Raw genomic sequence first — 27,749 nt, forward strand, 5'->3', positions numbered from 1 at the left:
GTGTCTCTCTCATGAGGTTATCACTGCCATTGATGTGGAGAAAGATCTGCCATTGATGTGGAGCAAGGTATGTTTGCCGTTCATTTTTCCTTTCAGCCCAGAGTGCATTACTTGTATACCCAATATAAGGCCCGGTTCACATTAGCGGTTGTTTGCCAAACGGAGCGGATGACCTGACCGGATCCGGATCGGAACCGTACGGTTCTGATCCGGATCCGATCCGGATCCGGTCAGGTTGCATCAGGTGTCCATCAGGATGCGATCCGGATCCGTTTGGCAAAAGTACGTTAAAAACAAAAAAAATGTTGGGGTCTGGGAGGTCAGCAGAAGGGGGACCTGTGGAATCAGGCCCTCTGCTGTTTAGCACTCACCTCCACCTCCGACATGCTGCCAACATCTCCGGATCCGGATCCAGCTGTGCTGCTCCACTCCAAAATGCTTGCCCATGTGTCCCCATCCAATATCGCCGCAACAATCCCCATAGAAAGTGGGGTAGAACATCCGGATTTCTCAGCCAGTGTGTTGTGCGCTCTCCGGTTCCCATTGGTTTGTATTGGCCGGATGGTGCAGTCCGGCTCCGCCCCGGATACGGCTGCCGGAGGAGCCGGATGAAAAAATAGCGCATGTTGGAACGGAGGCCGGAGTCCGGATCCGGTCCGGCTCCGGTTCGGCAGAACGGACGCATGTGAACGGACGCATAGGCTTTCATTGCTATGCCGTGCGTCCGTTCCGTCCGTTCTGCAAGCGGTGCGGCTCCGGCACGGCGATTCCGGAGGGCCACCGCAAGTGTGAACCGGGCCTTAGGAGGATAGCAGAAACTCCTAATACTGGCCATACATGTAATGATTGCAGAGACCCTAAAATGCCAGGACAGACTCCACAAATGAACCTATTTTGGAAAGAGGACACCCTAAAGTATTATGTGAGGTGCACGGTGAGTTCATAAAAGATTTTAGTTTTTGTCACAAGTTAGCAGAATTTTTTTTTTATTTTTTTTTTTTTTAACAAAGTGTCATTTTCCGTTTACTTGTGACAAAAAATAAAATTTTCAATGACCTTACCATTACCCTCATGGAATACCTTGTTGTGTATTCTTTCCAAAATGGGGTCATTTGTGGGGTTTGTTAACTGTCCTGGCAAGTGGGCAGGGTGCTAAATTGTGAGCACCCCTGTAAAGCCTAAAGGTACTCATTGGACTCTGGGCCCCTTAGCGCAGTTAGGGTGCAAAAAAGTGCCACACATGTGGTACCGCCGTACTCGGGAGGAGTAGTATAATGTTTCGGGGTGTATTTTTACACATACCCATGCTGGGTGGGAGAAATACCTCTGTAAATGACAATCTTTTGATTTTTTTTACACACAATTGTCCATTTACAGAGTTATTTCTCCCACCCAGCATGGGTATGTGTAAAAATACACCCCAAAACACATTGTACTACTTCTCCCGAGTACGGCGATACCACATGTGTGGCACTTTTTTGCACCCTAACTGCGCTAATGGGCCCAGAGTCCAATAAGTACCTCTAGGATTTCACAGGTCATTTTGCGGAATTTCGTTTCCAGACTACTCCTCACGGTTTAGGGCCCCTAAAATGCCAGGACAGTATAGGAACCCCACAAATGACCCCATTTTAGAAAGAAGACACCCCAAGGTATTCCGTTAGGAGTATGGTGAGTTCATAGAAGATTTTATTTTTTGTCACAAGTTAGTGGAAAATGACACTTTGTGAAAAAACAATAAAAATCAATTTTCCGCTAACTTTTGACAAAAAAAAAATCTTCTATGAACTCACCATACTCCTAACGGAATACCTTGGGGTGTCTTCTTTCTAAAATGGGGTCATTTGTGGGGTTCCTATACTGCCCTGGCATTTTAGGGGCCCTAAACCGTGAGGAGTAGTCTGGAAATCAAATTCCGCAAAATGACCTGTGAAATCCTAAAGGTACTCATTGGACTTTGGGCCCTTTAGCGCAGTTAGGGTGCAAAAAAGTGCCACCCATGTGGTATTGCCGTACTCGGGAGAAGTAGTACAATGTGTTTTGGGGTGTATTTTTACACATACCCATGCTGGGTGGGAGAAATACCTCTGTAAATGACAATCTTTTGATTTTTTTACACACAATTGTCCATTTACAGAGTTATTTCTCCCACCCAGCATGGGTATGTGTAAAAATACACCCCAAAACACATTGTACTACTTCTCCCGAGTACGGCGATACCACGTGTGGCACTTTTTTGCACCCTAACTGCGCTAATGGGCCCAGAGTTCAATGAGTACCTTTAGGATTTCACAGGTTATTTTGCGGAATTTCGTTTCTAGACTACTCCTCACGGTTTAGGGCCCCTAAAATGCCAGGACAGTATAGGAACCCCACAAATGACCCCATTTTAGAAAGAAGACACCCCAAGGTATTCCGTTAGGAGTATGGTGAGTTCATAGAAGATTTTTTTTTTTTGTCAAAAGTTAGTGGAAAATGACACTTTGTGAAAAAACAATAAAAATCAATTTTCCACTAACTTTTGACAAAAAAAAAAATTCTTCTATGAACTCACCATACTCCTAACGGAATACCTTGGGGTGTCTTCTTTCTAAAATGGGGTCATTTGTGGGGTTCCTATACTGCCCTGGCAATTTAGGGGCCCTAAACCGTGAGGAGTAGTCTGGAAATCAAATTCCGCAAAATGACCTGTGAAATCCTAAAGGTACTCATTGGACTTTGGGCCCTTTAGCGCAGTTAGGGTGCAAAAAAGTGCCACACATGTGGTATCGCCGTACTCAGGAGAAGTAGTATAATGTGTTTTGTGGTGTATTTTTACACATACCCATGTTGAGTGGGAGAAATATCTCTGTAAATGGACAATTGTGTGTAAAAAAAATTAACAAATTGTCATTTACAGAGATATTTCTCCCACCCAGCATGGGTATGTGTAAAAATACACCCCAAAACACATTATACTACTTCTCCTGAGTACGGCGATACCACGTGTGGCACTTTTTTGCACCCTAACTGCGCTAAAGGGCCCAAAGTCCAATGAGTACCTTTAGGCTTTACAGGGGTGCTTACAATTTAGCACCCCCCAAAATGTCAGGACAGTAAACACACCCCACAAATGACCCCATTTTGGAAAGTAGACCCTTCAAGGTATTCAGAGAGGGGTATGGTGAGTCTGTGGCAGATTTCATTTTTTTTTTGGTGCAAGTTAGAAGAAATGGAAACTTTTTTTTTTTTTTTTTTTTTTTCCCTCACAAAGTGTCATTTTCCGCTTACTTGTGACAAAAAATAATATCTTCTATGAACTCACTATGCCTCTCAGTGAATACTTTGGGATGTCTTCTTTCCAAAATGGGGTAATTTGGGGGGTATTTATACTATCCTGGAATTCTAGCCCCTCATGAAACATGACAGGGGGTCAGAAAAGTCATAGATGCTTGAAAATGGGAAAATTCACTTTTTGCACCATAGTTTGTAAACGCCATAACTTTTACCCAAACCAATAAATATAGGCTGAATGGGTTTTTTTTAATCAAAAACATGTTTGTCCACATTTTTCGCGCTGCATGTATACAGAAATTTTACTTTATTTGAAAACTGTCAGCACAGAAAGTTAAAAAAATCATTTTTTTGCCAAAATTCATGTCTTTTTTGCTGAATATAATAAAAAGTAAAAATCGCAGGAGCAATTGAATAGCACCAAAAGAAAGCTTTATTAGTGACAAGAAAAGGAGCCAAAATTCATTTAGGTGGTAGGTTGTATGAGCGAGCAATAAACCGTGAAAGCTGCAGTGGTCTGAATGGAAAAAAAGTGGCCGGTCCTTAAGGGGTAGAAAGCCCTAGGTCCTCAAGTGGTTAAGACGCTGTGCATTTTACTGATTTTACTGATTTTGAACCTAAGGGCAAAAAATGAGCTGTGGTATAGTTTTGGTTATCTGGAACTAACCAGCAGAAGTCACCGGCAAGAATCACAGCAGAGAAGGCCAACATCTTACACTGTTTGTGGGTTCTTCTGTGCTTAAAGATTGGGTTCCACAGCCGCTCCAAGGTTAATATGCTTTCAATTACTGTACTCTAATATTTATAAGGGCCTGAGCCCACTGATGCAGTTGTGTCCACTTTTCAGTTACACATCATTGTTACAGATGCAGAAAAGCGGACAGAAGTGTATACAACTGCGCCAGTGGGCTCAGGCCCTTACAGAGTTCATGGCACGTTTATAGAGTGGGATATAGTACTGTATTAGCCAAGCCTATTTTTAACACTGAGTCTCAAGCAATCAGAAAGCAAACATATCCAGCGTCAGCCACTCACCGTCTGTGCTGGATAACCAAGACTCTACTGTACTTAACCACCTTGGCAGTAATGACGAGCTCAGCTCGTCCATGACCGCCGCAGTGGATTGCTCAGGCCCTGGTGGGCCGATTTTCAAATTTTTTTTTTTAAACACGCAGCTAGCACTTTGCTATCTGCGTGTTGTGATGGATTGCCGCCGCTCACCGCGTTACAGGGGCGTGCCCCCCGAGACCCCTTGCGCAGCCTGGCCAATCACCACCAGGCTGCGCTATGGGGTGCATCGGGACTCCCTCCGGCGCCATGACATGGATGACTATGACATCATCCCGATCATTGCCATGGCAACGGGGGAAGCCGAACAGGAAATCCCGTTCTGAACGGGATTTCCTGTTTGCTCTGATCGGTGGAGGCGATCGGAAGGGGTGGGGGGGGGATGCCGCTGCACTAGGCTAGCTACATGATTTAAAAAAAAAAAAAAAAACCCACTGCTGCGCCACCATCCTGGCGGTTTTAATAGAACGCCAGGGAGGTTAAGGTGCATCTGATTTTATGCCAGATTGTCGTTCAAACCGGACGTTTGAACAACTCATTCAAACAAAAAGTCGTTCAGACTCCTTGTACATACGGACGACAAAACATTTGAAATGCTAATTACAGCTAATTTACATCGTTTGACTGGTCAATTGGACATACGTCGTTTGACTGGACTTGATAGAACAATGGACTAGATCAAATGACTGATCAAACAACTTGACTTTCAAACAAGTCGTTTGTACACAAGTACGGACCTAGCTGTCGTTAGAACAACAGTTAGTCCATGGATCTGCCAAGTTGATCAGTCAAAACTGCTGCTATCAGGCCAACGATCGTTCGTACACACGTCAAACTGTCGTTCAAACAACCGGTTTGAAAGACAAGTCGTTCAGAAATATCAGATCTGTGTACGTACCTTAACCTTTGAAGAGGGAAACCTCTGGATAGTCCAGAGGTTACCCATGTCCTTTGAGACCACGGCTGCTGCCCTGGTCCCCTTGAAGTTTGTGTCCGCACTGCCTGCTGTAGTAGCATGGAGCTGCTCATGGGGGTAGTACAGCCATGCAACATATCTGACAAGCTTTTGTCAGATATGTTCTAGGCATCTGCAGGCAGCAACAGCAGGGGCCAAGATGAAGTGGAAAGCCTCTGCAGGATCCAGAGGCTGTTTTTTTTTTGCGCTGGGTAAACTTAGGCCTTGATTCATAAAGCATTACCGCATTTGGTAATGCAGAAAACAGATTACTTAAGGCCCCGTTCACACTTGCGTTTTTGTAAAAACGGAATGGATGTCCGGACCGCAACGGATCCGTACGGTTCCTATCCGGATCCGTTCCGGATCCGGTCCGTTTGCATCCGTTTTCCGTGCGGTATGAACACGGTTGCGGTCCGGATCCGTTTTCTTACAGAGATAACAACCTGTATAACCTGTATAATACCTGGGGTCTGGGAGGTCAGCAGAAGCTCTGGGGTCATTGTTGGAGACAGGTGGACGTGTGGAGACCATCCGTGGATACAGAGACTGCAGTTGGGACCATGGATCCAGTCATTTTTTACTCGTATTACCTGGGAATTCTCTCCTTCCTGTTGTTCACCTACTACTATGTGGGGAGAAGGCGTGCTCCTCGCAGGAGATGGTGGGTGCACCCTCTACTAGCCAGGAGGCAGAGGAAGGGAGAGTTCCAGACCCTCTACCGGGACCTCAGATGACACCCACAGAAGTTCTACAGCTACACTCGGATGTCTATTCCCCTGTAAGTATCTAGGCCTAAATACACCAACCCCCACCATCCCTAAACACCCCACCCCCACAACACCTCATCCCTGTATACCTAGCTAAACACACCACCCTGACCCCCACACCCCTGTATACCTAGCTATACACTAGGCATAGGAAGTGGGGTAGAACGTCCATTTTTTATAGCCAGTGTGTTGTGCGCTCTCCGTTTCTCATTGGTTTGTATTGGACGGATGCAACAGTCAGGCTCCGCTCCGGATACGTCTGCCGGAGGAGCCGGACCAAAAAATAGCGCATGTTGGATCTTACGCCGGAGTCCGGATCCGGTCCGGCTCCGGTCCGCATGGTATGGACGCATGTGAACGGACGCATAGACTTTCATTGCTATGCCGTGCGTCCGTTCCGCATGCGGTCCGGCACGGCGATTCCGGACGGCGAACGCCAATGTGAACCGGGCCTAACTGAGCACTTAGGAAAATGTCAATTCATAAAGGCTGTTACTACTTGGCAAGCTGAAATTACCGAGCAGTGAGGTAAAATTACCAACTTGTGCAGTAAATACCTCAACACGTCAGTAAATGTCAATTCATAAAGACTAGAACTTGCGATAAAGCCCAGAAATATTACCGCCAGCTCTGATGCGGCGTTAACAGTGCGGAGACTGTGTGGAGCCATGACTCACAGAAGCAAAGAGAGCTACGACAGAGAAGCCAAAAGCCAATACAAACAGCCCCTGTCTCCTGCAAGTCCAGCTGATCGGATGTTGATAGGCTGTGAAGGCTTCTCGGGAGGAAGAAGCTTTTCTAACCCCCAGGCAGCGGAGCAGAGAAAACGAGAACGGAACCCCTGCAGCCCTTCAGCCATTTAACCCTGTAGGTTCTTGTTTGAAGATGCGGAGGAACTAGTGGGGAAATCACCTAAGCATGGCATAAGAAATGTCTCTTGGAGTTCATCTAAGTTGTGGCAATTAAATAAAATGTTAAGACTAATAGATTCAGAGCGAGCTGAGGCAGGATAACAGATATGTACATTCTAAAGGGAGGTCTCTTACTATTGTCCTCACTACAGCGAACAACATGTAACAACTCCAAACTTCTGCTGTTACCGAACGGGTTTTTGTCCATGGGCATTGGTAAAATTACTGAGTTTCTACAGCACCTGAAAAATTTTATGAATTAGCACACAGAAGTCTAAAATACCGAATGAGGTATTTAAACAACCTGATTTGTTTCATAGCACAGCCCTTTATGAATCGAGGCCTTTGACATTTATTACTGCAACACAGTAGTACCATCATTAAAGTGAACCCAAGGTGATTGATATGGAGGCTTCCATATTTATTTCCTTTTAAAGAATACCAGTTGCCTGACAACCCTGCTGATCTATTTGGCTGAAGTAGTGTCTGAATAACACCAGAAACAAGCATGCAGATAACCTTGCCAGGTCTGACAGAAACGCCTGATGTGCTGCATACTTGTTCAGGGTCCGTAGCTTAAAGTATTAGAGGCAAAGAATCAGCAGGACAACCAGGTAACTGGTATTATTTAAAAGGAAATAAATATGGCAGCCTTCATATCAATCTCACCTAGGTTTCACTTTAGCAATCTGATTACATGATACACTAGACTTGTTTTAAAGGAAAAATACATTTAAAATAAAGAGGAAAACTGAATATGTAAAGTATTAAGTACACAGCTCCGTGCATTTGGAATAGAGATCCACTGGAGGGGGAAGTGGGTGGGAAAAATCAGGAAGTGGGATGCAACAAAGAAGCGAGAACAGATAAAAAGCATGTGGTAACCACTGCCACCCATATCAACAGCGGCCACAAGTAGTTTCCAAACCAAATAGCAACATGACAGAAGCAGATGTCTTTATTAGAGCAATAAAGAAATAAGCTCACAGGGACCACATGTAGCACTAACAGGAATAGTATTATTATTAATGTATATGGCACCATTATATTCCATAGTTCTGTACAATATTACAAGACATGAATAAAAGACAAAAGACAGAGGGAAGTGCAACAAACATGACAATTAAGACAAATTGTTCTACAATAAAAAAAACAGCAGATGCAAGAAACACAAGAAACAAAAGGAGAGGCAGTCCTCCTGACCTTGCTAGTACTTACAATCTGAGGGGATAAGATACAAGGGGCCATATGCAATTCACTTTTTCACCTGAGTTTTCTCCTAGGAGATGATTTTTCATCTTCAAATTAAAATAACTTTCCAGCACTTTTCAACTAAAAAAGTACCAAAAAGTAAATTAAAAAGGACTATCAAAATAATTTTGAGCATTTTTTTGCTTTCTGATGGCTTAAAATGCATTTTAGTAACAAATTTAAAAATATCACCTAGGAGAAAACTTAGGAGAAAAAGTGAATTGCATATGGGCCAAGTTCGGGAAGTTAAAGATTTTTATAGGGCATCACAATCTCCAGCAGACAATTGCTCAGTATGAATAGTAAAAACTAAATGATCAGTCCCAAGTTTGTAAACACAACAAAAGACAGGAATCTGGGCTTCTTTGCACACAAAAGTGTACACCAAATAGTTGCTACAAAGAAGTGAACTTTTACTTTTTTTTTAAAAATGTAAGTACCGGGAATTAAGTTGGGCGAATCAGGTAATTTGGGCACGCGGCATAGACCGCAATGTTAATTGCAGCTATAGCAGTGGCCAGTGTTTAATTTTGGCGCTAGCAATACCCGGAGCCTATATTATGGTAAGAAGGGACAGGAAGTGTTGGGGCTCTTTCACATGGGCAGTCGAACTGCATGCTCACCAAGCAGTAGCGAGCTGGTACCGGGCAGCAGCAAGAGGTTCAGAGATTTTGACAGGCTTTTCACTGCCCATCTACTGTGAAAGGGCCCTTAGGCGCTAGATAGGGAAGTAGTTAGAGGTAGAATTAGTTTAGGTAAAAGCCTTAGTAAAACTTAAGCACTATTGCCGATATTCTGCAAGCTGTTTCACCCGCACTCAAATATTCTGGTGCCTTTTTACTACTTAAGAAAGCTGGGGGCCTAATCAGTAATGCAAAAGGTTTACATAGTTACATAGTTGTTTGGGTTGGAAAAAAGACATACGTCCATCGAGTTCAACCAGAGAACAAAGTACAACACCAGCCTGCTTCCTCACATATCCCTGTTGATCCAGAGAAAGCCGAAAAAAACCTTACAAGGCATGGTCCAATTCGCCCCAAAAGGGAAAAAATTCCTTCCCGACTCCAGATGGCAATCAGATAAAATTCCTGGATCAACATCATTGGGCATTACCTAGTAATTGTAGCCATGGATGTCTTTCAACGCAAGGAAAGCATCTAAGCCCCCTTTAAATGCAGGTATAGAATTAGCTATAACTACTTCCTGTGGCAATGCATTCCACATCTTAATCACTCTTACTGTAAAGTACCCTTTCCTAAATGGATGGCTAAAACGTTTTTCCTCCATGCGCAGATCATGTCTTCTAGTCCTTTGAGAAGGCCTAGGGACAAAAAGCTCATCCGTCGAGCTTTTATATTGCCCACTAATGTGTTTATACATGTTAATTAGATTCCCTCTAAGCCACAGAGTTTCCCAACCCTGTCCTCAAGGGCCACCGACAGTACATGTTTTGCAGAAAACCACAAACATGCACAGATGAGGTTATTAGTGTCTCAGCAGAGCCGATTAACTGCCTCTGTGGATTTCCACAAAACATGCACCGTTGGTGGGCCTTGAGGACAGTGTTGGGGGAACAATGCTCTAAGGCACATGTGTCGAACTCCAGGCCTGGAGGGCCAGATCCATTCCAGTGTTTAGGATGGACTGAGAAAGAAAGGAGTGTGTTCTACCTGATGGACCACACCTTTCCTGATTCAGACCCATCAATTCATTTGAGCTGTATCAAAAATGTGTGAGGATCTCGGCCCTCGTAGGACCGGTTTGACATACCTGCTCTAAGGAGTCTTTTCTCTAGACTAAATAAACCCAGTTTATCTAACCTTTCTTGGTAAGTGAGACCTTCCATCCCACGTATCAATTTTGTTGCTAGTCTCTGCACCTGCTCTAAAACTGCAATATCTTTCCTGTAATGTGCTGCCCAGAATTGAATTCCATATTCCAGATGTGGCCTTACCAGAGAGTTAAACAGGGGCAATATTATGCTAGCATTGAGTTTTTATTTTCCTTTTAACGCATGCCAACATTTTATTCGCTTTAGCTGCAGCGGCTTGGCATTTAAAGAGACACTGAAGTGAAAAAAAAATATATGATATAATGAATTGGTTGTGTACTATGAATAATTACTAGAAGATTAGCAGCAAAGAAAATACTCTCATATTTTTATTTTCAGGTATATAGTGTGTTTTCTAACATTGCATCATTCTCTAATATGTGCAGATTACACAACACTCTGCATTCAAAATGATTATTTCAGAGCAGTCTGAACTAATGACCTCTCCTCTGGCAGATAAAAAGTAAACTGTTCACTTACAGTTGAGATAATAAAAGTCAGAAGACAGCCCTCTCTAGGACTTTGAAAGTCGTAGAGATTAATGGCTTTTTTGCATAGAGATAACAACTGTAGTTTCTTAACTCTTCTTGTACTGGAAACAATTACACTGATGTATCTGATCTCAATGTTTTATTTCTTAGCTGTGCTACACATACAAATCATATTATCATAATTTTTTTTTCGCTTCAGTGTCTCTTTAATATGATTATTTAACTTGTTGTCGATGAGTACTCCTAAGTCTTTCTCCAAGTTTGATGTCCCCAACTGTATCCCATTTGGTCTGGTGCTAGACCATTGGTACGACCAAAATGCATGACTTTACATATTTCAACATTGAATTTCATCTGCCATTTATGTGCCCATATAGCCATCCTATCCAGATCCTGTTGCAATATGTCCCTATCTTCCTGAGAGTTGATGATTCTGCACAATTTTGTATCATCTGCAAAAATAGCAACATTGCTTTCTACTGCATCTACTAGGTCATAATAAATTGAAGAGCACTGGACTCAGTACAGACCCCTATGGGACAGTAACTGTCACCCATTTTGAGTATGATCCATTGACCACAACTCTTTGTTTTCTGTCCATTAGCCAGTTCACTATCCATGCACACAGACTCTTCCCCCAGTCCTTGCATCCTCAACTTTTGCACTAGACTTTTGTGTGGAACAGTGTCGAAGGCCTTTACAAAGTCCAAGTATATCACAGCATTCCCAATATCCACATTAGCGTTCACTACCTCATAAAAGCTGAGCATGTTAGTCAAAAAGGACCTGTCTTTAGTAAACCCATGTTGATGCTGAGAAATAAGATTATTTTCTACTATGAGTCACAAAAGATAGGCTAAAGGGGTTTATCTATAACTGAACTTAACTCCCTTAGGACTCGAGGATGCATGCCATCCGGGCCAGGTGCCTTGTCTAATTTTAATTTATTTAGTCTTGCCTCCACTTCTTCCTGCGTTAAGTATTTAATATTACAATTGGAAGATTGAGACTCTTCTGCATCTGTAATTTGCAACAGTGATGTTTCCCTTGTGAAGACAGACGCAAAGAAAGCATTTAGTAACTCTGCCTTACCTTGGTCATCCACCATTGAGTTCCCACCCTCATCCTTTAGGAGTCCAATACAGTCAACCTTTCTTTTTTTAGAGTTGATGTACTTGTAAAACTTCTTTGGGTTAGATTTGATATCCCTAGCGATTTGATTTTCAGCTTCAATCTTTGCCAGCCTAATTTCTTTTTTACAACTTTTATTGCACTCCTTATAATTGCTTAGTGCAGCCTCGGTCCCCTCCTGTTTTGCCATCCTCCGTCACTAGACACCAGAGCGTGCAGCATATTTACATGAAGCTTGCAAAGCCTGAACACCATAATCTGAAAAAATATCAACTCCTGCTCATGAAGTCTCCTACATGGCACCAATCCCTGGCCTGAGCGCCAGGATCTGTCTTCATGTGATAGGAGCACTGGACTCCCAGTTGTCAGTGATGTCAGTGACTCCCAGCTGTCAGCGAGTCCTATGGGAGAAAAGCACTTTACAAATGTGTTGTTGTTGTACAATGGCAAGTGTGCAGCACCAGTAGCTGTCATGTGAGAAGCCTAGGAAAAGGATTTCAAAGCAGAGATCAGGAAATCTCAGAATCATTTATTGAGATGCTGTTTTGGCTTTTCCCCATCAGGCCCATAACTAAACCTAAAGAAAAAAAAAAGTCTAAGCTATTTTAACATTTCAGCTGAAAAACTGAAGCAGATCTGAAGTGAAAATAAAGTGATGGGATAAACATGTCTACCAGAGCTCAAGCTACAAGTAGAACCAATACTTACCCGCTGCTTCCTCCTGCGGGATAAACATGTGCGAGTTCCTCGACGCGATCAGCCTGGGCAATAGGTGCACTCGAGATCAGTCTGGGTCTTCTGCGCTACTGTGCATGCGCAGTAGACCCAGACTGACCGACTAAGCCAATTACTGGGGCTGATCACAGCAGAACGAAAGATGATGGGAGGACGGCAAGGGACTCGCACAGGTTTATGCTGCAGGAGGAAAAAGCAGGTAAGTATCAGTTATTATAGCTACAGCTCTAATTTCCTTTAAGCTACAGACACACTGCCAGACAATCGTGGGAACACATTAACGATAGTTCCACAATGAATAACAGCAGATAATACACAGTGTTGTGAACGACAGCAGGAGACCACACACAAACTTTCAATCGGCCATCAACCACTAGGATCGTTTAACGATGCAGGATCTGCGGCAAAGTGATCAGTCATGGCAGTCTTTTGAAATGCCTGAGCATTATCGCAGATCTTTCATTTAAGCAGTAGTTTGTGTAACTTTCGGACATCTGACCGATGGGTCATTCATTGTCCGTTTTTAATTATTTTTCCTACCCTGTGTACAAGCCTTTACTTTGGTTTAATTACTTATTTATACATCTAAATGTAATATCTTGGCTAGCTCAGTGAATGGCATTTTCTTTCAAGTCCCATACAGATAAAGCTATACACCCAGGGTGTAGTTTTACTATTTAGCCACAAGATGGCCACAGTCAAAAAGTCCTGGAAGCGAAAGCTCTTGCTTCCAGGAAGCATTAGGAGGACAGGAAATTTTTTTTTTGTGCAGAAAGACCGCGGCCTCTGATAAGAGGCCGTCTGTTTTTCTGCCGGGGACTTAGATCGATGAATGGGAACCATGTTCCCATTCATTGATCTCGGGGCTATCGGAAGGCGGCGAGAGCACGCGCAGTTGCACGTCCAGTGCAGCGGCAGCAGGGTAGTCTATCTGGATGCATATATCTGTCCAGATAGACTTAAGTGGTTAACCACTTCCGTACCAGCAGTCTCTACCCTCTTCAGGACCAAAGACTGCCGATACGGTAAAACGCCGCACATACATACGCTACCCCATCGCCACAGGCTCCTCTCTCTGCCATCAGTATGACAGCAGAGTGCTGACAGCCTGTCAGGAGCTGCTTTCATTGGCTCCAGACGCGAATAAGTAGTTACGCTGGGGATACACGGTACGTTTCTGTACCGTGTATCGACCAGCTGATCCAGCCAGCTGATAATATTCAGCTGGCCCGATCAAGCCGCTCGATCCCCGCCGGTGGACAATGGCAGGGAATCAAGCGCTGATAAGGAAGCGCCGGCGGGGACGAGCGCCAATCGATCCGTGCGGACGAGCGGGGACGCGGCTGGGGTCGATCCGGCGGCTAATCGGCCGCTGGATCGACCCGTGTATTCCCAGCATTAGGCCCGGTATTCACTTAATGCAAACTACAGATGAATTTGGACACGGACGCACACAATTATTAACATTAGGTAGAACAGTTCATTGAAAATCATTGGGCACTTTTCACATAAATCACAAGTTTCACATCCGGGGCAACAATTCGGACATGCATTGTCCTGGACAACACAATCGTTCCTCCATAGAGGATCATAGCACTGCCGCCCACAACACATGCACATTTGGCATTCTAGATAGGGATGTATTACTTCCATTAGAAGGTTATTCCATAGCCAATGTGTTACAGATTCATCTTTAAGTGGAACCCTAGCTAAAATGTTCTGTTTAGAAGTTTATTGTTGTGTTTGGCCCTCTATTTCTCTTAATTTACTGTCCAGGTCAAGGAATGTCAAAATCCAGTCCTCAAGAGCCAACACACATTTTCTACACAGCTCAACTTAATTGATGGGAGTGAATCAGGAAAGGTGCTGTTTATCAAACAGAACACATTTCTCAGTCCACCCTAAACACTGGCATGGATGTGGCCCTCAAAGGACTGGAGCTCACCACCTGTGGTCCAGACCATTGGAGTAACCATTACAGAAACAGAGTAGAAACTTCTCTAAATGGATACTGAAAGCCATGGCGATACAAGACTTCCCTTTGTGACCTACATGAAACAGCGCCCGGAGATGTATTGTACTTTATGTAAGCTATATTACTACAGAATTCAGAAAGGAGGAGGATTTCCCATGAACATTTGACTACTTGGCCAAAGTGAACAGAAGAGAAGCTCGCTTAGGCGTTGCTACCCATTTCCTCACTGATTCCAGGCATTTGACAATGCTGAACTGACTACAAAGCTTAACTTCTTGACAGCACACAAGTATAAACTGTAACATGGGTGTTGTGGAGGTTTTTTATGACGCACCAGCTAAATAGATTGCTTATAAACTTACGACGTTCAATAGAAGTATGGTTAGAAAGCTAATAAAAAGGACTGCTGCAAAGTGTCAGATGTGCCAGTTAAGGTGTAGCAGGTGCACAGAGGTAAGTCATATATGACAAAACTATCATCTACTGAGTGAAAAGGACATCCCCAATAAGGAATGAAAAGAGAGGAGGGGAAAAAAAAAAGCCTACCTCATCTATGCAGAGTCCTTCTGGAAATGTGTGAACTTTACTTAGATCAACAGAAAAGACAGTCATTCCTTCCCCGATTTAGAAAGTCTTCAGTTTCTGCTTAATTTACACTCTCAAAGCCACAATTTAAAAATGGCCAGTTACCACTGTTTGTCTACTTGAGTGTACTTAAAATAAGGCTGATTAATAATGCAGTTGGGCAGCCCTGTGTGTGTGTGGGTTTCCTCCGGGCACTCCAGTTTCCTACCACATCCCAAAAACATACAGATAATTGAAACTACTTTTCCTCTAAATTGGCCCTAAACTATGATGGACATATGTCTATGGTAGTGATTAGATTGATTGACTGTTTGTTAAATTTATTTATATAGTGCAAACATATTAAGCAGCGCTGTACAGTAGTATATAGTCTTGTCACTAACTGTCCCTCTAATCCCTACCATAGTCATAGGTCTATGTATGTATCGTGTAGTGAATGTATCGTAGTCTAGGGCCAATTTTGGGGGAAGCCAATTAACTTATCTGTATGTTTTTGGGATGTGGGAGGAAACCGGAGGGCCCAGAGGAAACCCACGCAGACACGGGGAGAACATACAAACTCCTAAATAATAATCTCAGCATTTTAAAATTCAAACTTGACGCTGAGACTGTTATCCGTAGTAGAATGGCCCTTCAGCAGTAGTAATATGGGCCATCAGCAGTTTATCACTACAGAACTTATTATCTGCACTTCAGTAGAGGAATACTGAGTGCACAGAGTCAATTTACAACTGTAGAAGCAGTGGGGATAGTTTGAAAGTCAAGCAGAGATAAATACATACTGCAGCTTTATATAAAGCACAGTAATCAGCTGTATGCTGTACACACTGGGTCTGGCACGTCTGCATCTTAAATGCCAGTAAAATAAATAAGTACTGTTTATGGCAATACTGATTAGCTTCCCATTTTAAAGGGAACCCGAGGTTAGAGGAAAATGGAGGCTGACATGTTTATTTCCTTTTAAATAATGCACATTGCCTGCTGATCCTCTGCCTCTAATATTTTAAGCCATACACCCTGAACAAGCATGCATATCTGATGTGTATGACAAATCTGACAAGATTAGCTGCATGCTTATTTCAGATGTGTGATTTAGACTCTACTGACCAGAAAGATCATCAGGACTGCCCGGCAACTGGTATTATTAATAAGGAAATAAATATGGCAGCTTCCATAGGTCTCACACCTCGGGTTCCTTTAAAAGCACTTTCATATTACTACACTAACCCATAAATAGGAGTACTCACATCAGTATTAAAGACTTGGACCTGAACCTTGTACAGCTAGCCAGCATGTGTTCTACTTACTACGCAAATATATTCCTTGCATGCCAGATATAAAAGGTGTGAGAATGTCAACTGCTGACAATGTACATAATGCACGCTACAACAAATCCAGAAAGCTGAGGTGAATCTCACAAGCTCCTCATGGTCAAGGCCAGTCACATCCAACCTTTCCAGAGCTAACGCAGCAGGCTAAGCGGTTTAAATTCCTGCCTAATGACAGGTTCCTACCATGCAACACATTTTCTAAGCTTACAGTCACGGCACCTGCGTCGCCACTCGCCAGGCAGTGAAGGGTTTAGGCAGAGACTTGCACAATTAGGACAAGAGACTTACAAAAATCCACTCAAAAGGAGGACGTTCCCAAAAGCAACTGCTCACAGCAGGGGGTCTACTCAATGGACACTGGAACTCTTCTGTTAATCTGAGCCACAAGCACTCAGCAATCACAGTGACATCTGCCTGGGGAGTTCACAGAGCAGAGATGCAGCAAATGTTACCATACAATAGCCCACATGTGTCAGGCACAAGGAGCTCTTTATACAGCAGTAGCCACAACTGTCTTTTGCAGAGCTGCTGGCACTTCAAGTTTTAACCCTTTGGATCTCAGTCAGCACACACCTGCAAGATCTCAGCATCATGCTAACAAGAGGTTGTTTATATAAACAGCAGTGCTTGCTGGACAAACCCTTGTGTTCATGGACTTCTGAACAGAATCTGTGTGTGAATGCTTCCTCTATAAACCAAACAACTTGGAGTAAATAGGTTATTTATTAAACAACAGCTATAAATAGACCTCGTAATAAAATGTGGATCACAAATGTACACAACACCGTCCTCACAAATAACCGCAAGTCGTCACAACAAGCCCTGTACAGGGTGACCCCTAGGAACACAAAATAACACTGCGCACATGAGACTGTCACAACACAAGGCTCCTGTTACTTTAAAACATACAATGAATGTGCTACTCGTGGATACAGTATATGCTCAGGCCTCTTATCTGGAGCTGCACTGGAGCTTTCAAACCGCAAAAGCTTATTCAAAACATAGCAGAAGCAGCATAGCAACAATAAGAGATCATTCAACTATTTATAACTTGCTAGGATCAGAGTGTAAGGAGGCAGCACATGAAGCACGGCACTGGATGAGGAGCAGCAAGCATACATGCAGACCTAGCTTTCCAGGTTCCTGAAGCCACTGCGAGTCATATCCTAGGGCAAGGAAGACACACTGCTACATTCCAAGTCCTTGTGTATCCAGCTGAGGCTGTGGGAAAAGGGGAAGTTTGCAAGTTGACAGCACTCGCTATTCCACACTGCTGCAAGATCCCAAAATGGCTTCCCTATCTCAACAAAGCCTGAAGGATCAGCCTAATGTGATACACCCACTCCACAAGCTCAGGCTGTCTGTCTGAGCCGCACTTCAAAGTGATTGGATGACTGGAATACAAGACAGCCCACAAGAGTAAGTTAACCAGCTGCACGCCTTGCATAGTAGGGAAGCAGCCACAATCCTGTCTGCAGAGGACTGCATGGATATTTCACATCAAGAGAATCAGAGCACCAGGGAAGGAAATCAGGGTTTCCCCTGGCTGGGAGACCTGGTCAGGAACTGGTGTATTAGTAACTGCTAAGAATACTAACTGCTGTGTTTACCACCATGCACATACCGATAGGAAATCAACACTGCACTACAAAAGAATATAAAAGCCTGAAGATGTGTGGCTGATGGATAGTGTGTTGCAGCTGATGTATACCTTGCATTCACCTAATGCAGGGGTCACACTTAGTTCTGTGTGAGGTTTTTTTCTGCATGCGTTTTCAGCTCACCATGCGTGTTTACATGTGGGAAAACGTGTAATGCTAGGTACACACGATACAATTTTCTGACAGATTTACCTGCCAGGTCGATTTTTTTCCAACATGTCCGATCTGAATTTCGATCGATTTGCCAACTGATTTTCCGATCGATTTCCATAAGAGAGGAATCGGACATGTTGGTGAAAAAAAAAAATCGATCTGGCAGGTAAATGTGCCAGAAAATTGTATCATGTGTACCTAGCATTAGTTTTTCACAGAAGCGAATGAAATTCATAAGAGTAATGCAAAGCAGTGCTTCACTGCTATTGGTTTTTTTTTCCTGCATGCAAAAATATCCATTCAATGTGTACTAGCCCATTTCCTGTGCAGAAAATGTGCTCGAGAATATGCTCCCAGGGCTGGTTCACACTATGAATGCTTTTCTAAGCGCTAGTGATTTGAAAAGCACTTGCTAATGTAATGCTATGCGAGATTTAAAAATTAAAAATATCACATTGCTCAAGTGGAAAAACACAGCATTACATTAGCAAGCGCTTTTCAAATCACTAGCGCTTCTAAAAGCGCTTATAGTGTGAACCAGCCCTAAGCGCTTTTAATTTTTTTTTAAGCGCTGGCCATTTCCACAGCTTCCCAAAGGAAAACAAACAATTCACATCAACAGGTTCAGGGCCAGTTCTAAGGTGCGTACACACATGTGATTATAGTCGTTTGAAACGATCGTTCTCCGATCATTTCAAACGACGATCATTTAAAAAAAAAGCAGCCAACGACCATTAAGTCTAACGACGGACGAGCTAGATCGTTAAAAGCGAACGATCTAGCTTGGCGGATTTTTTCCAACGACGATTGTTTGCAAAAGTAGTACATCGTACTAGGCTTGACATGCACATTTCTACATGGAACTTTTCATTTTTATGCGCAAGCGCAATAGTTGCTTTACGTGATGTAACGTTCGTTATAACAATCAGATCGTTACACACCTTTAAAAGCTAACTTACGTCGTACTTTCGTCAATTAAAAGTTTGTTCGTTGTTCACAACAAACGATCGTTGTCGTATGTGTGTACGTAGCTCTAGACTTTTTGTTGCCTGCAGCAATACATTGTGAGGATCCTCCTCTGATTTGTGTCCGGTCCGGAAAGAAAAGACATCGGGCTGTGCACTGCAGGCACTAGCACTACGCTTACCTCCCTCTGCCTCCTCCAAGACAGCATTTCCTCCCGCTGGCCCACAGCATCTGATCCCCAGGATGTGCTGCAGAGCGCCGCATCACTCACTCAGTCCCCGTTCACATCTAAAAGCGCAAAACACTAGCACTTAGTGATAGCGTTTTGCTCAAGTGATTTTACCACAATTCGCATGGTAAAAATCCCTGGACACTTCCGCAATTTCAGAGCGATCGTTGTCAGCGCTTTATAAGCACTTTACCACGATCGCTCCAAAAATGCTGCAGGTAATGCGTCTGGGGGATTAACGGGTGATTCCCGCTAATCGCCAAAGCACTAGTGTTATTCTACTCTATGGCAGTGTTCTCACTGCCTCGATTGGTGCCGATTGCGGGCGTTTTGCGATTAGCACCAATTGTGGCAGTGAGAACACTGCCATAGGGTAGTATAGCACTAGTGCTTTTAAAAAGCGATTAGCGGGAATCGCCCTAGTATAAATGGGCCCTCACTCAGCAGATTAGCGATTGGATCACCAGCCACACATTATGTCCTGCTTCCTCTCTGACTACAGCAGTCCCTCATGTGACCTGGCAGCAGGTCACATGAGGCACTACTGTAGCCATTGATACAGGACGCTGAATGGACGAATAAAGATCCCATCGCTGAAATGCTGAGAGCAGGCAAGTAAAGCGGAACCGTGCATCTAGGGAGGGGGAGATGGGAAGTGCGTGGAGGAGGACATTTGGGGAGGGGAGCCGCCCCTTGCCACCCTCTAATTGTTGCTGCCCTGAAGCACGTATTTCAGGTTGCTTCATGGAAGAATCGCCCCTGACCAGGTTCCACTGTTTTTTACGAATGTCTCTCATTATACTAGAATTTTTTTTAAGTTTGTAAAACTGTTTTGTGTATTTCCAAATGGCTGAAATGTGCAGCTTTTACCTGAAGGAGTGCAAACTGTTTTACCAACTCCAGAGAAGTGCTCACATACAAGCCTAAGGCTGCTTTCACAGTGGGACGTTACAGGCGCACGTTAGAGCAGCCTGTAACGCAGCTCAACTCACAGTAATGAAAAATCAATGGGCTGTTCACAGTGCTCACGTTGCGTTACAGTGTAACGCTGCACGTTCAAAGAAAGTGCAGCATGCTGTGCATTATATGCGGTTTTAGCCGCGTTAGACTGTTTGCACATGCTCAGTGCAGGAGAGGAGGAGGGGAGAGTCCGCTATTGTCCCTAGCCACATGGCTAATTAATATTCACTGCACTCTGTGACGTGCAGTGTTTACTTCCTGGAGCGGCCGCTTTGTGCGGTGATTGGCTAGCGGGACCATGTGATGCGGAGTATTCCGATCACGTGGTCTCCACAGTCTTTGGACGCAAGTGCCGTTTTTTGTTCTACCAGTATCGAACGAAAACGGCGCATCAAGACACGCATAACACGTCTATGTAGCGTCCAAGTTTAGTACCACCATGCGTTGCGTTAGGGGGAACGTTATGCGACCTTAACTTCCCCTCTAACACGTCTCTGTGTGAAAGAGGTCTCAGGGGGGAAAAGAAAAAAAAAAAAGTTTGTAATTTTTTTCTTTTTAAGGCTCTTTCACACCAAGATGTTGCGTTAGATGCGACGTTAAAGGACTTCCGAGGCCAAAATCCGGCCCCCAAATGTAAAAAAAGTTATCTACCTGTATGACTTTCTAAGGCACGGAGGACGCCGTCCGCGCCCTCCGTGCCGTTCCGCCGGGTCCCCGCCTCTCAATACGACCCCGAATGGCTCCCGACCCCACGGCCAGGGTCGGGCTCTGCTGCCTGTATAAAGATGGCCGCCGACCCTGGCCGCGGCTGCGTACTCCGCATGGCCGCTACGCAGCACTAGGGCCAACCCCCCGATCCACGCTACAAGAAACAGCCTGTTGCGTGGATCGGGGGGTTGGCCCTAGTGCTGCGCAGCCGCAGTAGCGGCCATGCAGAGTGCGCAGCCGCGGCCAGGGTCGGCGGCCATCTTTATACAGGCAGCAGAGCCCGACCCTGGCCGTGGGGTCGGGAGCCATTCGGGGTCGTATTGAGAGGCGGGGACCCGGCGGAACGGCACGGAGGGCGTCCTCCGTGCCTTAGAAAGTCATACAGGTAGATAACTTTTTTTACATTTGGGGGCCGGATTTTGGCCTCGCAAGTCCTTTAAGGTCGCATAACATGCCCCTAAGGCAAAGCATGTTAGCTTTGAAGTTGGACGTTATATAGAGCCGCGTTATGAGTCTCTTGATGTGTACGTGATGCATACTTTTTGACGCATACTATCGAACGAAAACTGCGCATGCGTCAAACTTTATACTAAAAAAACAAACAGTAATGAGCATGTGCAAACATTCGAACACAGCCACATACGAGTATAACGCACAGCATGCTGCACTTTCATTGAACGTGCAGCGTTATATTCCAACGCAACGTGGGCACTGTGAACAGCCCATTGATTTTTCATTACTACGAGTTGTCTTGCGTTACAGGCTGCTCTAACGTGCGCCTGTAATATCCTAATGTGAAAGCAGCCGTAAAGTGAGATTACCAGTGGCAACCAAAGTTCAGCCACCCTTACTATACAGTAAATAGAAAATGTCCCCTGACTGGGTTATAATTTGCAGCCACAGAGGAGCATTTTCCTGATAGCAACAGATAAATGTACATTTATATCTTCCCTACACAGACAGGAATGTTCAGATAAGGAAACCGTACCAACCAGGAATAGACAATGCAGGTAATGGAGATCTCAAAGCCAAAACACACCATGTAAATATTAGAACAAAGTCAAAACCATAAAAGGTTCTTATGTACTCCATTTAGAATTGTTCAAAAGTGGCTAAATGATTTCTCTGCTAGGACAATATTCAGGAAAGGCACTGGTACAAACAGCACTCTCCACATGAGGGATGCTTAATAAGATCACAATGGAAGGTAGGATAGAAAGGTGCTGGCACTGCAGCTAAGGGTGCAGGGAGGGGTGCAGAGCAGGTATCCAGTGCGATGCAGATAGATCAGCGTGCTCAGGCTCAGATAGACATATGCAGGCGGAGAAAAAGATGAGAAGTGTCAGCACAGCTGTAAACTGCTTGTTTATTCATAACATAGTGCAACAACGTGGATTCAAATTTCATGCATATTGAGAGCCATACCGGTTTGCTGGTGAAGCTGTGCGGTGGGTGCTGGGGGATGAGAGCCTTACAGCAGTTTTGTGCACATGCCTCTGTAGAAGCGAATGTGCGCGAAATGGCCGTAAGGCTCATCCCCCAGCACCCACCGCACAGCTTCACCAGCACACCGGTATGTTAGCTCTCAATATGCATGAAATTTGAATCCACGTTGTTGCACCATGTGTTATGAATAAACAAGCAGTTTACAGCAGTGTCGGCATTTCTTATCTTTTTCTCTGCCTGCATATGCTTAATGAGATGCAAATACCGTAATTCTAAGTTGATGCAGAATTAAGCAAATTTTGTATGCAGCGATCAAATTTCACGTTGGTGAGGTTTAGTTGGTCCACTTTCAAGCTGCATTTACATCAACTCGATTTGCATCACACTGACCATCAATATTCCGTAGATTTGCAACATTTTCACTTTTAAATGGATAGCGCAAGAGTTAAGGTGGCCATACACTGGTCGATTTGCCATCAGATTCGACCAACAGATAGATCCCTCTCTGATCGAATCTGATCAGAGAGGGATCGTATGGCTGCCTTTACTGCAAACAGATTGCGAACCGATTTCAGCCTGAAACCGTTCACAATCTGTTGTGGTGGTGCTGCTGCTGCTGCCCCCGCCCGCCCGCATACATTACCTGCTCCGCCGGCGCGACTCCAGTCCCCCGGTCACCGCTGCTCTGTCTGCGCTCTGGTCTCCAGGTCCGGCATGCCTCACTTCTTCTAGCCCGGCAGGAAGTTTAAACAGTAGAGGGCGCTCTACTGTTTAAACTTCCTGCCGGGCTAGAAGAAGTGAGGCATGCCGGACCTGGAGACCAGAGCGCAGACAGAGCAGCGGTGACCGGGAGACTGAAGTCGCGCCGGCGGAGCAGGTAATGTATGCGGGCTCTATTGCGTCGGTCGTCGGGCACTCGAACGCCGCTAGCGATGCGCTCTTTACCCGCGGGCGATCGACGGTTATTTTCCGCACGGCACGATCGACAGGATCGGACGAAATGGATCGAAATTCGGCGTGTAGCGTAAACGATTGGCAGCAGATTCGATCCCAGTGATCGAATCTGCTGTCGAAACGGGCGCAAATCGGGCCAGTGTATGGCCAGCTTTAATGTGCCTAGACCTAAAATAAACATTACTGCCACAGTCTACACTGACTTCCAGGGCTGGTTGTAGATAAAGTGGGTCCCTAGGCAACAGCTGGAGGAGGGAGCCAGCCATACAGGTGAGGACACTCCACTGTGTACACTCTGTAATGATTCGGGGATGAGTAGGAGTGGTGGTTGGGGGGGGGGGGGGAGGGGAATTGAGTCTAGAATTCTGGATCATAGTTTGAGATATTCAAGTTGTTATAAAAAAGGTCAAAAGTTCAATCAGCCCCTCCTACATTGCAAAGGCTGATTGAGGCTGAGTGAACTTTTGACCTTTATGAAAACTTGAAAATCTCAAAAACGATAAAAGATAGAATGATGATTTTTGCAGCACAAATGGAGCACAGACACAGCACTATCCAAACATCCCAGTTTTATGTCCGTAGGTTGTTGTACGGGGGCTGGGTGATGGTAATGTTTTGAAGAAAATAAGGGCGATTATCTTCAAAACCAAAGCAGCACAGACCTCCATTTTTGCAGCACAAATGGGCACAAACGTAGCACTAACCAAGCATGATGGAATTTTTATTTGTGCCGATTGTAGGGGTGCCAGCTTCACAGAGCCTAAGGTATGCTTCTGCTCTGCAGCCAGGATGAAGACCCCCAACAGACCATCGGAGTGGGCTGCACTGGATTAGTAGATTTTCAAGCTGCTTAAATTTACATCAACTCATATTTATTAGTATCTCACCGACCATCCCTCATCACATACCATGCAATCTTTCTGTCCATCTATTTAAAGTGTGGAGGAATTCATACACTAACATTTAAATAGACAATGTCAGATCTGATTAGAAAAATAATAAAAATCCCAACAGAAATCTATTGAGATCAATAGCGCTCTTGATCAAAATATTCATTTAGGAATTTATCAGGAATGTTCATTATTTTATTAACCTCCTTAGAGGTAATCTGGAGTCAGGAACTGGATAGAAATCCGCAGCTCAGAGCAGTAACCCCAAGCTGAATCCATGGGAGGAGAGTAATGTGAAGGGCTGTCTTCTTGATCCTCCACTATGGTCCCGATAACTTTGGCCAGTCGGTGCATGCGCAGTGCGGCTGCGCGCGCTCACCCACTTCTGTAGCTGTTCTGTGCCTGCGCAGTAGTACTGTACTCGGCATGCACAGTAAGTCCCGACTCGCAAAGTTACCGGGAGCCTTAGCGGGTGATCCTGAAGGCGGAGGATGGGAGAGAGGGATGGATCAGGCTGAAGGGGGCTGGAGGAAGCTCCAGGTATGTATGAATTCTTGTTTTTACGTCATCTTAGGTTCACTTCAAAGTGGAACTGTAATGAAAATAACAATGAAAAAAAAATTATAGATTTGGTCAGTGTTTTCCCATTGTAAAATCTTTCCGCTCTCCGATTTACATTCTGAAATGCATCACTGGTAGCAACATCTTTACTACTGACAGCACGGTGGGGCAGTGGTTAGCGCTGGGTCCCCGGTTCAAATCCCAGCCAGATCAACATCTGCAAGGAGTTTGTATGTTCTCCCTCTGTCTGGATGGGTTTCCTCCCATGTCCCAAAAACATACAGATAAGTTAATTGGCTTCCCCCTAAATTGGCCCTAGACTAGTATACATGCACTAAAGAGATATATACATATGGCTATGGTAGGGATTAGATTGTGAACCCCTCTGAGGGACAGTTAAGTGTCAAGACAATATACGCTGCAGAATATGAGGGTGCTAGCTATATAAATACTAAATCATAATACTGGCAGGTGATCTGTACGGAATGTTTGTTACTGAGAGTTATATGCACAAAGGAAGAGATTGCTTGCTTGGCAATTGGAAAAAGCCATTATTTCCCACAATGCCACAAGGGTTACAGACAGCAAACTGTCAGGACATCACACTGTGGGAGGAGTTTTATTTCCAAAACCATTGCCCTATTCGATTGATAAACAATTAGGTTGATGGAAACTAAGCGTGCGCATGAACCTTTAGAATACTTTCATACTGCATACATTGCATCACAACGGACAATCTAATTGCAACACGATATAATTATATTGCAATGGTACACAGTCAGTGGTCGATTCTGCCAAAATAATGTGCAAAATGCTGTGAGTTTACTGGACGATGTGCACAATTACAATTGTGGTGAAGTATATTTCTATGTACTGTATGGGTTGCATCATACTAGTAACACATAATTCAGGATGCACAAAGCAATGTGCATAGTGTGAAAGCACCCTTATTCCTGGGCCTCACTAGCAGCGCTTTTCTAAGCACTTGTGATTTGTAAAGCTCTTGCTAATGTAATGCTATAGGTGTTTTTTTAAGACCACTTTAACAAGCCACACAACCCAAGAGTGTGGTTCACTAAATATGTAAAAGTAAAGCTCTGTTTAAATCAAATGTTCAATCAGTTCCAGCATTGCCAAAGTGCTTGCGCTGAATTCCTGTCAAGTCCCATCAATGGCCTGGCTCTACCACAGCATTCGCTCTCATTCAGGTGCCTCTGTACAGCTCCCATATTGCTCCACCAAAGTATTCATATAGAAGTCAGGGCCCTGTCACACCAAAAAGTGTTTTGCGGGTCGTTTTTGTTTTTAAAAAAATTGCTTCCATTGACTTACATTAAAATCGCAACTAAATTGACACAATTTTATTTTTGGTGTGACAGGGCTCTCAGTGCACACTGCATATGGTATGCTGCACGTGAGGCTCATACCCACTTCACAATACTGTCTGCAAGGCACGGGGAACACTCATCAGAGGGCGGCGCTGTGATCCATCTTTCTGTGTCTTCAGGTGAGTATTCAGCTTGTGGCTGGGAACACACTTGGCAGTGCACGAAAGGTCGCGTTTTCTGTCATGTGCATTTGTGCCTTTTCAGTGCATTTGCGTTTTTCCCTTGCACATCCGTTTTTCTTGCGTCTAAATGCGTTTGCGGTTCGCATAAACAAAACGCACATGTGTTTTATGCAAATCACTAGGAAGTCAATAGGAAGCGGAAATGCATCTATTTTTTTTACACGCGTATAAAAATGCACAATACCTCTGCTTCACCGTTGACTTTCATTATGTGCGTTGAAAATATGCAACAAAACCAGCGTTTTTCAAAACGCACATTGCAAGACGCAAGTTTATGCATTTTTACATGCAGCCCATTGACTTGCATTATGTGTGTTTTCCACAACGCTTGCATTTCTGCTTAGTGTGTTCCCAGCCTGAGACGTCTCACATTGTAGTATTTTGATGCATTGTGATATCTCTCCTATTTAGGAAGCATAGAGGCACAATTCAGCATCAGGCAATGTATCACCACTGTTCTTGTACAAGTCAGTGAAATAAGACTGCAGCTCACCACAGAGCAATGAGACGTCACACCTCTATGATGTGCTGGAGACCTAAATCATCATCCCCATCACTGCTCATTACAAAGGATTAGTATCTCTACTTCAAAAGGTCATAACAGCACAAGTGGTACAGGAACATTTTAATTCCCCCATTTAAGCAATCAGTAGGAAGGGATGCCAGTAAACAATTTTTAAAGTAAACCGTTAAAGTTTGCATACGAGTTTAGATACTTACCTCGGGAGGGGGAAGCCTCGCGCTCCTCCCAGGGATGTCTCACACACTTACACATTATTGGCACGGCTTAAATAAATGGATGGGACTGAATCAGGAAAGGTGTGGTTCATGAAGTAGACCACATTGCATTTCTCAGTCCATCCTAAACACTGGCATGGATGTGGCCTTTGAGGACTGGAGTTCGGGCACCTGTTCTCCAGAGGCTACTCCCATCCTCCTCTGCCAGGCCAATGCAGTGCTGGGACCCCCGAAGCGCGGACACGCTGTGCAGTAGCGCAGACCTACAGGGCTTCAGTGGAAAAAGCTGAGCCCGATTGGGTCAGTGCTGCTGTGCAGGCGGCTCGTGCATAAGCAATAGCACGGCTTTTTTCCCAGAAGCCTACAGAGACCAGGGTTACGGTGTATGCGCTTGTCGATGGTTCTCAGCTGGACCCAGCAGTAGAATAGTAAGGAGGAGCACACGGAGAAAGCTCCTGGATTATCCAGAGGCTTCCCTCTACCTAGGCAAGTACCCAAATTAGACAATTTTTTTCCTTACAGGTTTCTTTTAAGAGGCTATGATTAAATATCTATAGATGCAATCAGGACTATGGAGTCAAAGTAGAGGAGTCGGAGCAATTTTTG

At 44.4% G+C, this 27,749-nt stretch overlaps 1 protein-coding gene across 10 annotated transcripts in view; it reads right to left on the minus strand.

Annotated features, from left to right (window-relative positions):
• The window catches only part of SUN1 (Sad1 and UNC84 domain containing 1), a 144,398-nt gene that overhangs the window by 109,255 nt on the left and 7,394 nt on the right, over nucleotides 1-27,749 (minus strand). For 7 of the 10 annotated variants that reach the window (XM_068244593.1, XM_068244600.1, XM_068244599.1 and 4 more), the window contains exon 1: nucleotides 17,435-17,626. The exons of the other annotated variants lie outside the window; for them this stretch is intronic. The gene's annotated coding sequence lies outside the window, so the exon portion shown is untranslated. Of the gene's footprint in view, nucleotides 1-17,434; nucleotides 17,627-27,749 lie in introns of those variants that run through there. 10 annotated transcript variants of the gene reach the window in all.

Source organism: Hyperolius riggenbachi, chromosome 7 (assembly GCF_040937935.1).
Source record: "Hyperolius riggenbachi isolate aHypRig1 chromosome 7, aHypRig1.pri, whole genome shotgun sequence".
In the NCBI taxonomy this organism is placed as follows: Eukaryota; Metazoa; Chordata; class Amphibia; order Anura; family Hyperoliidae; genus Hyperolius; species Hyperolius riggenbachi.